The following is a 14377-nucleotide window of genomic DNA, read 5'->3' on the forward strand; positions in this document are numbered from 1 at the left end:
AAAGTGTGGGAAGGTAAATGAAATCAAGACTCTTGATAATTTTGAAGCTTGGTGATGGGTCCATGGGAGATTGTTTGTTCTTGTCTCTATTTTTGTGTATATTTCAAATTAAAAAAATACAAAGCCAGCTGACAAAGAAGCTTTGTTTTTATCCTCATCCTAAAATATGTAAGTTTTTTAAAAGCCAGAACTCATGTTTGACTTAGTGAGAAAGATAGATATTCTTCAAGGTCCTATTCAACCTAACACTGAAGGCTGACAACTTGTCCCTTAGGGCAGGTTGGATTGGGTACTTCTTTGCTGTGTCACTGGCTGTGTGTCCATAGGCATTTACCCTAGGAACTAAAGAGTTAGTTTGTATTATGAAAATAATAGTATCCATAGTCCATGTTGTAATGAGATTTAAATATGAGAGTGTGTATGAAGCACCTGGTATAGTGCCCAGCATGCATTCACTTCTCAGTAAATGGAGCTATCTTTGCTTCATTTAACAAAAACTAAATAAGTATCAGGTATGTTCTAGACCTGTGCTTACTCAAGGGAATTTTTTATGGAGAAAAAGACATGGCATCTGTCCATGTGTTATTCTTAATTTATTGAAAATGTTGAATCATAGGAGATTGCTGTTTTATAGCTGTATGAGAATGAAATACTAGGAATTCATATGAGTCACCCTGATACTTGAAGTGAGATATAATTATACAGGTAGTGTGGTGCGACGGTTAAGATGCTGGATTCTGATAACAGACTGCCTGGGCTTGAAAACTGGCTCTGATATGAAAAAACTATGTGATCTGAGCAAACGTGCCATTGTTACCCTGTTCATGGCCTGTAGAGGCTTCCCAGGTGGCGCTAGCAGTAAAGAACCTGTCTGCCAGTGCAGGAGACGTGGGTTTGATCCCTGGATCAGGAAGATCCCCTGAAGGAGGAAATGGCAACCCACTCCAGTATTCTTGCCTGGGAAATCCCACAGACAGAGGAAGCGTGGCAGGCTACAGTCCATAGGGTCATATAGAGTTGGATATGACTGAAGTGACTTAACATGCACATATACATGGTCTATAAAGTGGGGATATAATAGCACTTACCTTATAGGATTGTTATGAGGATTACACATAAAACAGACACAATCATGTATATTACACATAATTTACATAGTGAGCCTTGTATATTATTGTTATCAGTGCATGCACAAAGTGGCTTGTGAAGACAGCCTGTTGTGGGAAATGTAGCTAACTGTATTAGGTGCTGCTGAATGGTGATACAAAGTTTCACAGACTACATGACATTTGAACTTTAGCAGGGGAAGGAGCCATTAGAGGCAAAGATTACTGTAAGGACAAAAGTGGGAAAGGAGAGTTTCAGAAGCAGAAGGAAGTCAAGTGGGATCAGTTTAGAATTTGAATCTGGGAGCTAGAGAGGAGTGGGTCGTGAAACTGTCACAATAGCCTAGGTGCTTTATGTCTTCATAATTCAGTAGGCAAAAGGAGTCATAGGAAGATTTTACCCAGAACAGTGACATCAGTGAGGCAATTAGTTGGAATGGAAGAAAGATTTGCTGATAGCCTATGAAAATAACCTACAGCCTTGCTGTATTCAAACTGGTTCCTGGACCAGCAGCATCAGTATCAGCAGGGATCTGTTAGAAATAAAAATTCCAGGACCTCACCCTATCCATGCTCTCAGAACTTAACATTTTAACAAGATCTGGAGGTGATTCATGTGCACAGTGAAATTTGAGAAACACTGGTCTGGAGATAGCTGAGGAGAGCCTAGGCTAAGGCAGGGACAGTGAGGATGGAAAAAAGAAACAAGGACCACTAACAGATATATTTAAGAGGTGAAACTGAAAAGATCTGACTGATAAGGATTGAGGAAGGGATAGTTGGAAAGGATGAATTGAGAATATATCTGTGATTCCTTATTGCAATCTGAATGAGTAATTGAGAATACAGGAAAGAGAGAAGTTTCGGGGAACAAAGTTGGGAAAAAGAATTCATCTTATGGCATGTTGATTTTAAGCAGCCTCTGGGACGTTAGAAAATGGACTGAGGAAAATGAAGTCACAGTAGTCAGAAAATCTGAAGAAGAGTAGCTTAATGTTGAGGAAGAATCCAGCAATGACAAATTCTAGACATATCCCCTCTAGAAAGAAGTGACAGTTGCTCAGTCGTGTCTGACTCTGTGCGACCCCATGGACTATACAGTCCATGGAATTCTCCAAGCAAGAATACTGGAGTGGGTAGCCATTCCCTTCTCCAAGGGATCTTCCCAACCCAGAGATGGAACCCACATCTCCTGCATTGCAGGCAGATTCATATCCCCTCTACTGTTCTATTAAAAAAAAAAAAAGGCATATTAGAGTTGGTTCTCTGCTGTGCATTAAATACTCTGAAAAAAATTTTGAGTATCTAAAGGCAAACATTTTGGGCTCCTCTGTTAAGTACAAATGCATAAAAATAAAGTGTAAGGCACAGCAGAACCTGATCATTTGTGTGTAATTCTCCGTATAGACTTGACAAGAGGGAGTTCAGGCTCTGGAATTTGGAGAAGTTAGGGAGTCCTGGTGAGTCCTTGGAATCAATATTAGTGGATTTTCTTTATAAAACTTAGTTTGGATGGTTGCGGAAAATTCAGATATCTGAGTACACTGTCTGCTGAGTTCAAATGAGATACTACACAGGAATAGGTTTAAGAGGTTATTTAGCCAGACTACGAAATCTCTAAATATGCAATCACTCTCCCACCCAGAGTTGCCAGAGTTAGCAAATAAAAACCCAGGACCTCCAGTTAAATTTGAATCTCAGATAAACATGAATAATATTTTAGTATAAAAAGATTTTAGCAAATATCAAATAAGATATACATATACTAATAGAGGAATCACCATTTATCTGAAATTCAAATTTAACTAGGTTTCATATATTTTATCTGACAACTCCCTCCAATCTTCTAATCATAACAAAGATACATATATGTGTATATATGCATATATTGCAAATTTAGAGAACTATAGCAAATATTAATGTTTAAAAAGCAAAGCTGGTAATTTTGCAAGATATTATGTAAAATCTATAACATTAATTCATACAAACATCTGTATATCCAATTTGGAGGAATAAAGCAGAATAGTCTTGCTGGGAGAATTATGCCATGATTTTTCTTTCTGTGCTTATGATAAAATTACTGGTTTATTTTTTTAACCCCTGCATATATTTTCACACCTTGTTCCATAATGTTAGTACAGCATTTAGTAGGAAGAAAGTCTGTAATTAAGGCATGAATTTTCAAACAAGCTGCAGATGTTTCTTCGTTTATAAAGGAGACTCTGATGTTAGACAGATGTGCTTCTACTGAACAAGATGGTACTGTATTACAGGTACCATTTAAGAGATATAGAAAATGCCTCTTCAATTGAGCCTATTTTTAGAAATTCCAAGACATGGATTTATGTTATTCTTTTCTTTTTCAATGAAATTCAACAAACATAGCAGGCAGAAAATGTGATTAAGAAATATCCTATACTGCAAAATTAGTATGGGACCCAGAGAAATAAGAAATTAATTCCATCAAGGGGTAATTTGAGAAGATTTCACAGAGGGTGGCATGTGAGCATCTACTTAAAACATATACTTTTTTGAAAAAACCTTTCTGGTGTGTTATTTTGTTTTCTGATTTAAAGGTAATATATGCAGAAATTTTTTAAAGCAGAGGAGAGTTTATAAAAGCAGCAGCAAAAAAAAAAAAAAATTACACCAAATCTCAAGATCTAGAATTACCTTGATATTATCAATTTGGTATATTCCGTTTGAGTCTTTTTCTCATGTTTTTGCACAATTAAGATCATACTATGCAATTTCTGCCATGTGTTAAGGCTTAAACATTTCTTCTTGTCCTTAAAAACCTTTTAAGATCTTTTGACAGCCAACCAATAGTCCATTATATGGACGAATAATGATTTTTAATATAATCCTTCAATATTGGGTTCTTAGGTACCTTCCAGGGATTTTTTTCTCCTTTTGTAATTATAAAATACATTGTTGTACATTTAAAGAAAAACTATAGCTCTTGTTATTTCTAAGACTTAGAAGTAGAATGACTGAGTTAAGTGTATAAAATAACGTTAATGATCTTGATACACATTCTGTCAGACTGCCTTCTGAGTAGGGTGTCTGAATTTAGACTTGAAGAGTCAACAGAAGGAGTGAAAGGGGAGCCCTTAAGAACAGAGGTGGGAAAATGTGGTGCGTGGTCAGAACCAAAAATAGTCAGATTTGTTTGGAGAATAAGGTATGGATGATAGAAGGGTGAAATCAAGCTAAAAAGGTAGTTTAGAACCAGATTATGCAAGATCTTAAGTGCCTTCTATTCCAGTAAATCTTCCTTCTGCAGGAAGTTGTGAGCCACAGAAGGCTTCTGAGCAGAGAATGTCATGACTTTAGAACTTTCTTCCAGTTAATTATAGCTTACTAAATGTCTCTGAACTTTTGGATCATGCCCAAATAATATTTAAGGTCATCAGCTATCAAAATTTGAATGTCTGGAAATAAACTATGCCATTGGTTCATCATGTTTAAAGATATCATTGACATTTACCTTATTGAACATAAATTGATTTTTACACACTTCTGTCAGTGACTGCGTAAAGCACCTGGAAGGTAGAGGGTGCTAGGTCAACTCTATGTCTCGGAAACCTTTTAATATGTACTCTGGTGGTATATAGAACTGTGAATGTTATAAAGATTTAGTGAGGATTTAAGGTGTTTCTAAGACCTTCTTGTTTAATGATGTGCCCTGTAACCATTCCTGGTTCAGAGCAGGACTAGAAGAACAAAAATGCTATAAAAAAGTCGATTTGAGTACATACTGTCTATTTAAAATCAGGACACTCTGTGCTGTTTTCCCCCAGGTACTCTCTTTCTCTGTGACACTAAATATTTGTACTAAAAGTTAAAAGAAATAAATTACTCAAATATTTATATTTATTTCTCATCTTATAGGCAAAACTGGGTGATTTTATTTTTTCCCATCACATAGATGCTTTCACGGAGCAAGTATAGATTCAGATTACCGTTGCTCAGTCTAGTCAGTGGAAATTGTCTCCTTTTGAAGGGAAGAGATGGAATCTGTTAACTTCTTTTATGTGAGGCATGCCCACAAAAAGGAAGTGAGACACTGTCTGACTCTACAGTCACATGGTTCTTGCCATGGGTTGCTTTCCTGGTGTCGCTGTGTCACGCACACTGGGGCTGAGAGACTACAAAACCTTCCATATTTGACACCTATTTAAACACTGAAGTTTCTGAGTTTCAAATTCAGCTTGATCTTCTTTGTCTTTGGATTCTGTCTTTGGCTGTCATAACATCACTTCTCCATTCAAAGGGGGAGAAAAGAGATTCATAGCATCCCAAATAGAGCTTCTCTGGCATGACTGTGCATCAAGCATAAATGAATCACAAAACTGAGCATTAATTTTTACTTGAAACAGATAATACTATTGAAAAATAGGGATGAAATTGCATTGATGGTTTGAAATAGCTATTCAAGTATTTTATGGTACCTACCACCAGACATGCTTGGCTAAGAGCATGAGGTCCTCCTTCCAAGTTATCACAGCTATTGGGGACATTTTGTTAAATCTAAAATGTAAATAGCCTTTCCGTTTCATACTATGCTTGACTCTGACAATAATGCTACATCATTTAAGTGACTAAAGGAGTATTTCTGACCAGGCTTTCTAATTTTGTCATCAGAATGAATTTCTGCTTAAAAGGCCAACCATTTAATACATTTTCCTTTTGGCCAATTTAAAGCAAATAAATCAGGTCAGTTCTTTTTATGACACAAAAGGGAAAAATGATGTTTTCTTACTTCAGGTTCTTTTATTTTTAAATTTCTACAACTGAAATGTCTCATCTCTCCTTTAAGTACAAGCTGACAGGTCATTAATCCTTAATGTGGATTTGTACCTCTAGGTATTTTGGGGAGAAAACTCATTAAAATGCTTTTGTTTTATATGTGATGGTCCTAATAGAAATATGTAATTCATGTTTAGAATTTGTTAAAATGAATACAAAGCATATAAGCCTTTTTTTAAAGAGTTGAAGTACACGGAATTACTTCTGATGATAGTCAATGCTGTCACTTTATTCTTGAATGTCTGCTGCTAACTTTTCTACAGAAAGAACATAAGTTCTGTAAGCTCCATATTTTCAATATGAATATTTTTATTCCATTTGCATTATCTGAGTAGGTCTCATGTCTTTAATGTAATTTTCTATATAATACTTTCCTATATTTCTGAGGAGCATTGGCTACTTTTTCTTTAATTCTACTGAAAGGTAAGGCATTGAACAACCATCCTGCTTTCCTTAAGGAAATGGATTCTTAATGAAAGTTAGCTAGCAGTGGTTTGTATGTAGGCAATGAGAATGCTCTATAAATCCTGGTGAATCTGTTATGTATTGTTTTGCCACATTGTATTATCCCCTTACTTCCTTTTATCCCCTTCCCCTCTTCTACTGACTGTTTGAAAGTCTTCTTAATGGAAAAGAACCAACATCAACAAACTTATATTTCAAGTCTGTCTAGAAAGATTTTTACTGTCTGTAAAACCTCCCAACTATTGATAAGTTGGGGATTGAGATTCCCTTTTCTCTGACTGTCCAAAATAGCTTCTCTCTCTTTCTGTCCTAACCATTGATAGTAATACAAGAATCCATCAACACATTCTTGATTCTTTTATTCTTTTGGTTTTTAATTTTTCTTAAATAAGTACATCAAATTCTTCCACAGTCTAAACTGCATTTTGGGCATGCATGTGAAATCTTTATTTACTCAGTTCATCTACTCAGTGAGCACGGGCTCTGCATTGAGCCTGATATAGGGAACTGGAAGCCCAGCAAGAAGCGCAACAGTCACTGTCTGTGCCCTTGGGGAGGGAATGGTGAGGGCGAGGGTGCGGATGGAGGAAACAGAATATCAACACTGGTCCTTTTGTCCCACCAGGAGTAAAAGTTGCAGTTGTGGTAAAAGCTACCAAGGCGATCTATAGGGCTGTAAAGTGTGTAATAGGAAGAACTAACTTCCACTGAGGCCTTTCCACTGAGAGAAGGTGTCCTTGAAGAAATGATTTGTAAGAAAGCGTGTAACGATGGACATTCTAGCCCAGAGAATAACATGGCAAGAGAGTATTCCAGGATTAAAGAAAGGCTGGTGGAGGACAGCATGTGAGGGGGGCTCTGGTTTAATGGGAGAGTTACATCTGGACCAGCTCACACATGAGTCTGCAGGTCATGTTAACAATATTCATCTTTATTCTGTATTTAAGATGTAAAAAGCCACTGATGACTTTTGAAGAGAGGAGAGACATGACAAATCATTTTTTAAAAGGTCAGTGTGGTTGTTAAGGGGAGTAGGGATTAGAGTCTTTAGAGCATGTGTGTTGAAACCTGTGTGGACTGTTGTGATGGTCCAGGCTGTAAGGAGTGGATCCAGGGGCTGTTAATGACGTCATGAGGGAGGTAAAGGAGAAGAAGGTGTCCAGGATAACTACCCGGTTTCTGGCTTATTCACACTGAAACACCGTCCTGCTCCTGGGTTCATTAGAACATAAACCCCCATAGGGTCAGAGCTATGTTTCTAGAGTGAACTAATAAGCTTGAATATTAAAGTAATCAATTCTGGTCTGCAATATTGCCTTCTTACTCTGAATGGCCTTTACTGTTTCATGGTCATAATTTACAAATATTTACTCACGTATTTAGAAATTCTTTCCAAAAACAGTGTCAAGAAAAATGCAAATAATGTTATTATTAGAACTTTGAAGTGATAATTATAACAATGCTTGTATTAGACAAGAATTCTAAAGGCTCACATCCCCCCCTGTATTGTCTAATGTATTTGCATAACATTCTTCAGGGTAGCTAAATTATAAATTTCCATAATAAGGATAATGCAGGAAAAAAGAATTTGGCAGTTTCGAAGCCTCTCACCATTTTTTTTTTTTTCTTTTGCAATCAGTTCAGTTCAGTTCAGTTGAGTCCTACTCTTTGCGACCCCATGAATCACAGCACGCCAGGCCTCCCTGTGCATCACCAACTCCCGGAATTCACTCAGACTCACATCCATCAAGTTGGTGATGCCATCCAGCCATCTCATCCTCTGTCATCCCCTTCTCCTCCTGCCCCCAATCCCTCCCAGCATCAGAGTCTTTTCCAATGAGTCAACTCTTCGCATGAGGTGGCCAAAGTACTGAGTTTCAGCTTTAGCATCATTCCTTCCAAAGAAATCCCAGGGCTGATCTCCTTCAGAATGGACTGGATGGATCTCCTTGCAGTCCAAGGGACTCTCAAGAGTCTTCTCCGACATCACAGTTCAAAAGCATCAATTCTTTGGCGCTCAGCCTTCTTCACAGTCCAACTCTCACATCCATACGTGACCACTGGAAAAACCATAGCCTTGACTAGACGGGCCTTTGTTGGCAAAATAACATCTCTGCTTTTGAATATGCTATCTAGGTTGGTCATAACTTTTCTTCCAAGGAGTAAGCTTAATTTCATGGCTGCAGTCACCATCTGCAGTGGTTTTGGAGCCCCCCCCCAAAAAAGTCTGACACTAGACAAGTGTATTTATCTATACATTTTGTTCTCAGACAAATTATTAAGAGAAGACTGGGTTCAGATACTAGAGAATTACTCCAGGACACATATCCTCTCCAACTATCGCTAACACCTGTTTTGCATCTCTTCCCAAACCAGTCCCTGCAACCTTGGCCTTGGTGATTGGGGAGTATGTATGTGCAGTCTTATTAACTGCTTAAGCATTCCTTCCGGTTTTTCCATTGCTAGGCTCAGAAAGTAAGTAGCATCCACTCCTTGGGCCCCCCATTCATCTATGTATCCATGATTTCAGCTCTCGATCCCATCAAACATTTAAGTACATATTTTCCATGAAGAAAGCACTGCGCCAGTGACTTTGGACTGAGGAAAAGGTCTGTGGAAGCCAGATTTGATGGGCTTCCAATGTTCCTGGCCTCCTGGGGCTCATGCCCTTCTTATGTGAGGACAATTAAGCTGTTTTGTGGCAAGACCCATGTGGAGAGGGACTGAGGCATCTGCTTTCTTTCCCCACAAAAATTGGGAAAGGTAATAAATATTTCTCATTGTTTTAAGCCACCAAGTTTTGGGGTAATTCGTTCCCTACAAAAAGATTTTAATAGTGGCCCCTGTCATCATCTTTTACTTCCTAGTGTAGGAGAGGGAGAGAGTGCACACATCTCAGCCATGTTTCAGTCAGTAATAAAGGAAGCTTAAACAGACCTTCAGCCCTGAGAAATTCAGTTACAATTTGAGATTTTTGAAATTCAAAACATACAGAGATAAGAAGTAGTGACTTTGATTTTTGTAGCAATCTGCTGTTTACTTTTGCAGTTTGTGAAGTGCTCTCACACAATGTATTATAATCACACCCCTCTGAAAATGGTGAGGATTTCAGAACAGAAGTGAGTTACTAAATTTGTATTGAGGATGCACCATATACCAGTCAGTGAGCTAGGTACTGGGGTCAGAGCAGGGATCAAAGCAGACAAAAATCTGTTTTCACTGAAGAGGCAGAAACACTTACATGATTACCACAGTCACGCTTGCTACCAAGGTTCAAGTACTGTTTGCTATGAAAGCATAAAATAGAGGGGGGTCAAAGTAATATGAGTATAAAGGCTTCTCAGAAAATGCTACAGTTCAGGTGAGACATAAAATTGAAGGAGTTATCTAAGGAAAAAACTATGGTAGGTGACAGAGAAGCTGCATATTAGTAAGTAAAGCCTCAAGTCAGGGTAGAGCCATCTCTGTTTGCAAAACTGAAAGAAGTCAGGTGTGGCTGGAGTAGGACGAGGGAAAGGACAGATGGTGCTCGGCTATGCTGGAGAAGCATGCAGGAGCCGATTCTTCATTACTTTAGACCCGTCATCCCCAACCTTTTTGGCACCAGGGACCGATGTCATGGAAGACAATTTTTCCATGGGCTAGGGAGTGGGGAGGATGGTTTGGGGATGAACCAAGTTACATTACATTTATTGTGCATGTTATTCCTAATCTAATGCCACCCCGATCTGACAGGAGGTACTGGGCTATGGCCCTGAAGTTGGGGACCCCTACTTTAGACTATGCTTAGACAATGTCTCACACACTTGTGAGAGCTAAACCTCTGAAAAACTTATGGTGCAAGGTTGTATGTAGCTGAACTGAAACTTGAACTTGAGTTTTATTTTTACCTCTTTTCATTTTACAGATTTGCTATATCTTTATAATAGTATCCTGGGCAGATAGAGAGCAAGCGACCAAATATCTACTTTAAAAGGGAGGAAGGCAACTAATATTTAGTGACGGCAAGGAAAGATTTACCTTAAATTAAAACTTATCAAGCTAGAGCCAGAAACTTGGATGTTGGTCTAGGGCTCATAGAATTCAGGTTTTATGACTCAAAATTCAGAATGTAACTCACTTCATTTACATAATTTCATTCGATCCATACAATTTTTCCACTTGATCACTTGAAGAATCTTTAGCGCGCGTTGCAGAAGAGACATCACGAGCTGACTTTAAGAAAACCTGAAGGCTTGTCCAGCGACAGCCAGCCCTGTCAACCCCTGTGTGGGGGCTGCTGGGAGGGAGTCAGGCATTTGTCAGCATTGAATCCCCCTGGCTTCAGTACCTATGGAGAGTGGGAGCAATGTTTTTACCTTAAAAAATGACTTAGGGATTTGTCATCAAGAGCAGTGAGCAGAGACAAATGGGAAGAATCTATGCTATTCCAGTTCTTTGGTCAAGAACAGAAAAGTGTAAAATGGGTGGTGACTGCTAGTTAGGGAGTACAACTCAGGTTGAGTGCCTGTAGTCAGGAAAGGAGACATAAGGATATGGATTGGACTTATGACCTCTCACAGAAGAGAACAGAAAGAAGGTGCATCAGGGTTCTCAAACACTCCAGAGAATGGATAATTTCCCACAGTTTGATGTGATCCACACAGTCAAAGGCTTTGGCGTAGTGAGTAAAGCCGCAGCTGCTGCTGCTAAGTCGCTTCAGTCATGTCCAACTCTGTGCAACCCCATAGACAGCCTCCCACCAGGCTCCCCTGTCCCTGGGATTCTCCAGGCAAGAACACTGGAGTGGGTTGCCATTTCCTTCTCCGATGCATGAAAGTGAAAGTGAAGTCGTTCAGTCATGTCTGACTGTTAGCGACCCCATGGACTGCAGCCTACCAGGCTCCTCCATCCATGGGATTTTGCAGGCAAGAGTACTGGAGTGGGGTGCCATTGCCTTCTCCGAGTAAAGCAGACATAGATGTTTTTCTGGAACTCTCTTGCTTTTTTGACGCTCCAGCGGATGTTGGCAATTTGATCTCTGGTTCCTCTGGCTTTTCTAAATCCAACTTGAACATCTGGAAGTTCACGGTTCATGTACTGTTGAAGCCTGGCTTGGAGAATTTTCAGCATTACTTTAGCGTGTGAGATGAGTGTAATTGTGTGGTAGTTTGAGCATTCTTTGGCATTGCCTTTCTTTGGAATTGGAATGAAAACTGACCTTTTCCAGTCCTGTGGCCACTGCTGAGTTTCCCAAATTTGCTGGCATATTGAGTGCAGCACTTTCACAGCATCATCTTTTAGAATTTGAAATAGCTCAACTGGAATTCCATCATCTCCACTAGCTTTGTTCGTAGTGATGCTTCTTCCTAAGGCCCACTTGACTTCGCATTCCAGGATGTCTGGCTCTAGGTGAGTGATCACACCATCGTGATTATCTGGGTCATTAAGATCTTTTTTGTATAGTTCTGTGTATTCTTGTCACCTCTTCTTAAAATCTTCTGCTTCTCTTAGGTCCATACCATTTCTGTCCCTTATTCAGCCCATCTTTGCATGAAATATTCCCTTGGTATCTCTAATTTTCTTCAAGAGATCTCTAGTCTTTCCCATTCTATTGTTTTCTTCTATTTCTTTGCATTGATCATGGAGGAAGACTTCTTATCTCCCCTTGCTATTCTTTGGAATTCTGCATTCAAATGGGTGTATCTTTCTTTTTCTCCTTGCCTTTAGCTGATAAATGGGTATATCTTTCCTTTTCTCCATTGCCTTAGGCTTTTCTTCTTCTCTTCTGAGAAGCTATTTGTAAGGCCTCCTCAGACAACCATTTTGCCTTTCTGCATTTCTTTTTCTTGGGGATGGTCTTGATCACTGCCTCATGTACAATGTCACAAACCTCCGTCCGTAGTTCTCCAGGCACTCTCTCTATCAGATCTAATCCCTTGAATCTGCTTGTCACTTCCACTGAGTAATCATAAGGGACCTGCTGTAGGTCATGCCTGAATGGTCTAGTGGTTTCCCTACCTTCCTCAGTGTGAGTTTGTGTGCACACACAACCACGCACATGCAGGTGTGCTCAGTTTCTCAGTCGTGTCTGACTCTTTGTGACTCTATGGATTGTAGCCTGCCAGGCTCCTCTGTCCGTGAATGAAAGATAGTGCTCATTAAACATGGGGTTTAGAGGAGATAGTCTATGACTGGGAATTTATGGCTTCCACTGTCTTTGACACCTTGAAAGATCGAAGGGACCAAGAAAGAGAGAAAGAGGGTTCTACATGGGGTCCTGCATTTAACTAACATCCACTGACTTATTCCTGGCAGGAAAACATTAGGAAACCAAGGGTTCTTGATATACTAATAAGAGATTACTCCCCTTGTCAAGGAGAAGCTGTTACTTTGCCTGGAGATTAGGGGAGTGAGAATAGGAGCGGGGCTGATCCTTGGAAAATTGCAAAGCTGCTGAAGTGACAGCAGAGGAACATATTTTCCTTTTATTTTTGAATGTTGCGATGTCTGAAGAAAAAGATATCAGTCATAGTACTGACTGGCAGTGGTCCAGCCAAACCTCTGGATAGCTTAGAATTCCGGTGATTGGCATTTGAGTGAAGTTTCCTGACATCCACGCTGAATCAGCTCTATTCAGGCAGGCTGATTTGTGTTGGTCATTTTTCCCCCCTTCTTGTGGGGAGGGAGACAAGTAGCTGTGCTTGATACTGCGCCCTGTGAGGCTTCTCAACAAATTAAATTCCTTTTGGACCATTTAGGGAAACTCTCTTCTTCAAGCTTTTGTCCTTCTAGCAGTGAAATATTTTATGTTCTGGCACCTGGCAGATGAAGCTATATTCTTATAGTCTTGGCATTTTCCTTTTCACTTGGAGGTGTTTGTTTGCTTAACCTAACCATCCATCCATCCAGTCTTCTAGGGTTTCTGATATCTTCACTTCTGAGGACTCCCAAACCCTTGAGCAGGAAAAGGACCAAATGGGATTCACCTTCTACCTCTGCAATTATAGACATTTTGGGCTGAACATCCTGGAATGCTCCAGGTTTATTGAAGTTTTCTCTATAGAGGAGTTAGGATGGAAGTTCAGTTCAGTTCTGTTCAGTCACTCATTTGTATCCGACTCTTTGCGACCCTATAGACCACAGCATGCCAGGCCTCCCTGTCCATCACCATCTCCTGGAGTTTACCCAAACTCATGTCCTTTGAGTCGGTGATAGCATTCAACCATCTCATCCTTTGTCAGCCCCTTCTTCTCCTGCCCTCAATCTTTTGCAGCATCAGGGTCTTTTCAAATGAATCAGCTCTTTGCATGAGGTGGCCAAAGTACTGGAGTTTCAGCTTCGACATCAGTCCTTCCAATGAACTCAGGACTGATCTCCTTTAGGATGGACTGGTTGGATCTCCTTGCAGTCCAAGGGACTCTCAAGAGTCTTCTCCAACACCACAGTTCAAAAGCATCAATTCTTCGGTGCTCAGCTTTCTTTATAGTCCAGCTCTCACACCCATACATGACTATTGGAAGAGGAGCAAGCAAATAGTTTATATTCTTTTCTCATTCCCTTTCTTCCTGCCTTTTAATAAATACTCATTAAAGACATATTGTATAAGACCCTGATTCTGGGAAAGATTGAAGGCAAAAGGAGAAGAGGGTGGCAGGAGATGAGATGGTTGGATAGCATCACCAGTTCAGTGCATGTGAACTTGGGCAAACTCCAGGAGATAATGAGGGACAGTGAAACCTGGCATGCTACAATTCATGGGGCCGCAAACCGTTGAACATGACTGAGTGACTGAAAAACAACAACAGAAAGACATATGTGTATCAAGCCTTGGGGGAAGCAATGATAATTGCTAGCATGACATGCTAGACTCCTCACAGAGCTTAGAGTCTAGAAGGAAACACAGGTGTGAAATATACCATTGCCTTCTAGTGTATTAAGAACTATAATAAGGAAACTGTAGGGAGCTGGAGGACACAGAAGTAACACTCAATTTCTTTGGGGGGAAGGTTGAG

The sequence above is a fragment of the Budorcas taxicolor genome, chromosome 4 (genome assembly GCF_023091745.1).
Source record: "Budorcas taxicolor isolate Tak-1 chromosome 4, Takin1.1, whole genome shotgun sequence".
In the NCBI taxonomy this organism is placed as follows: domain Eukaryota; kingdom Metazoa; phylum Chordata; class Mammalia; order Artiodactyla; family Bovidae; genus Budorcas; species Budorcas taxicolor.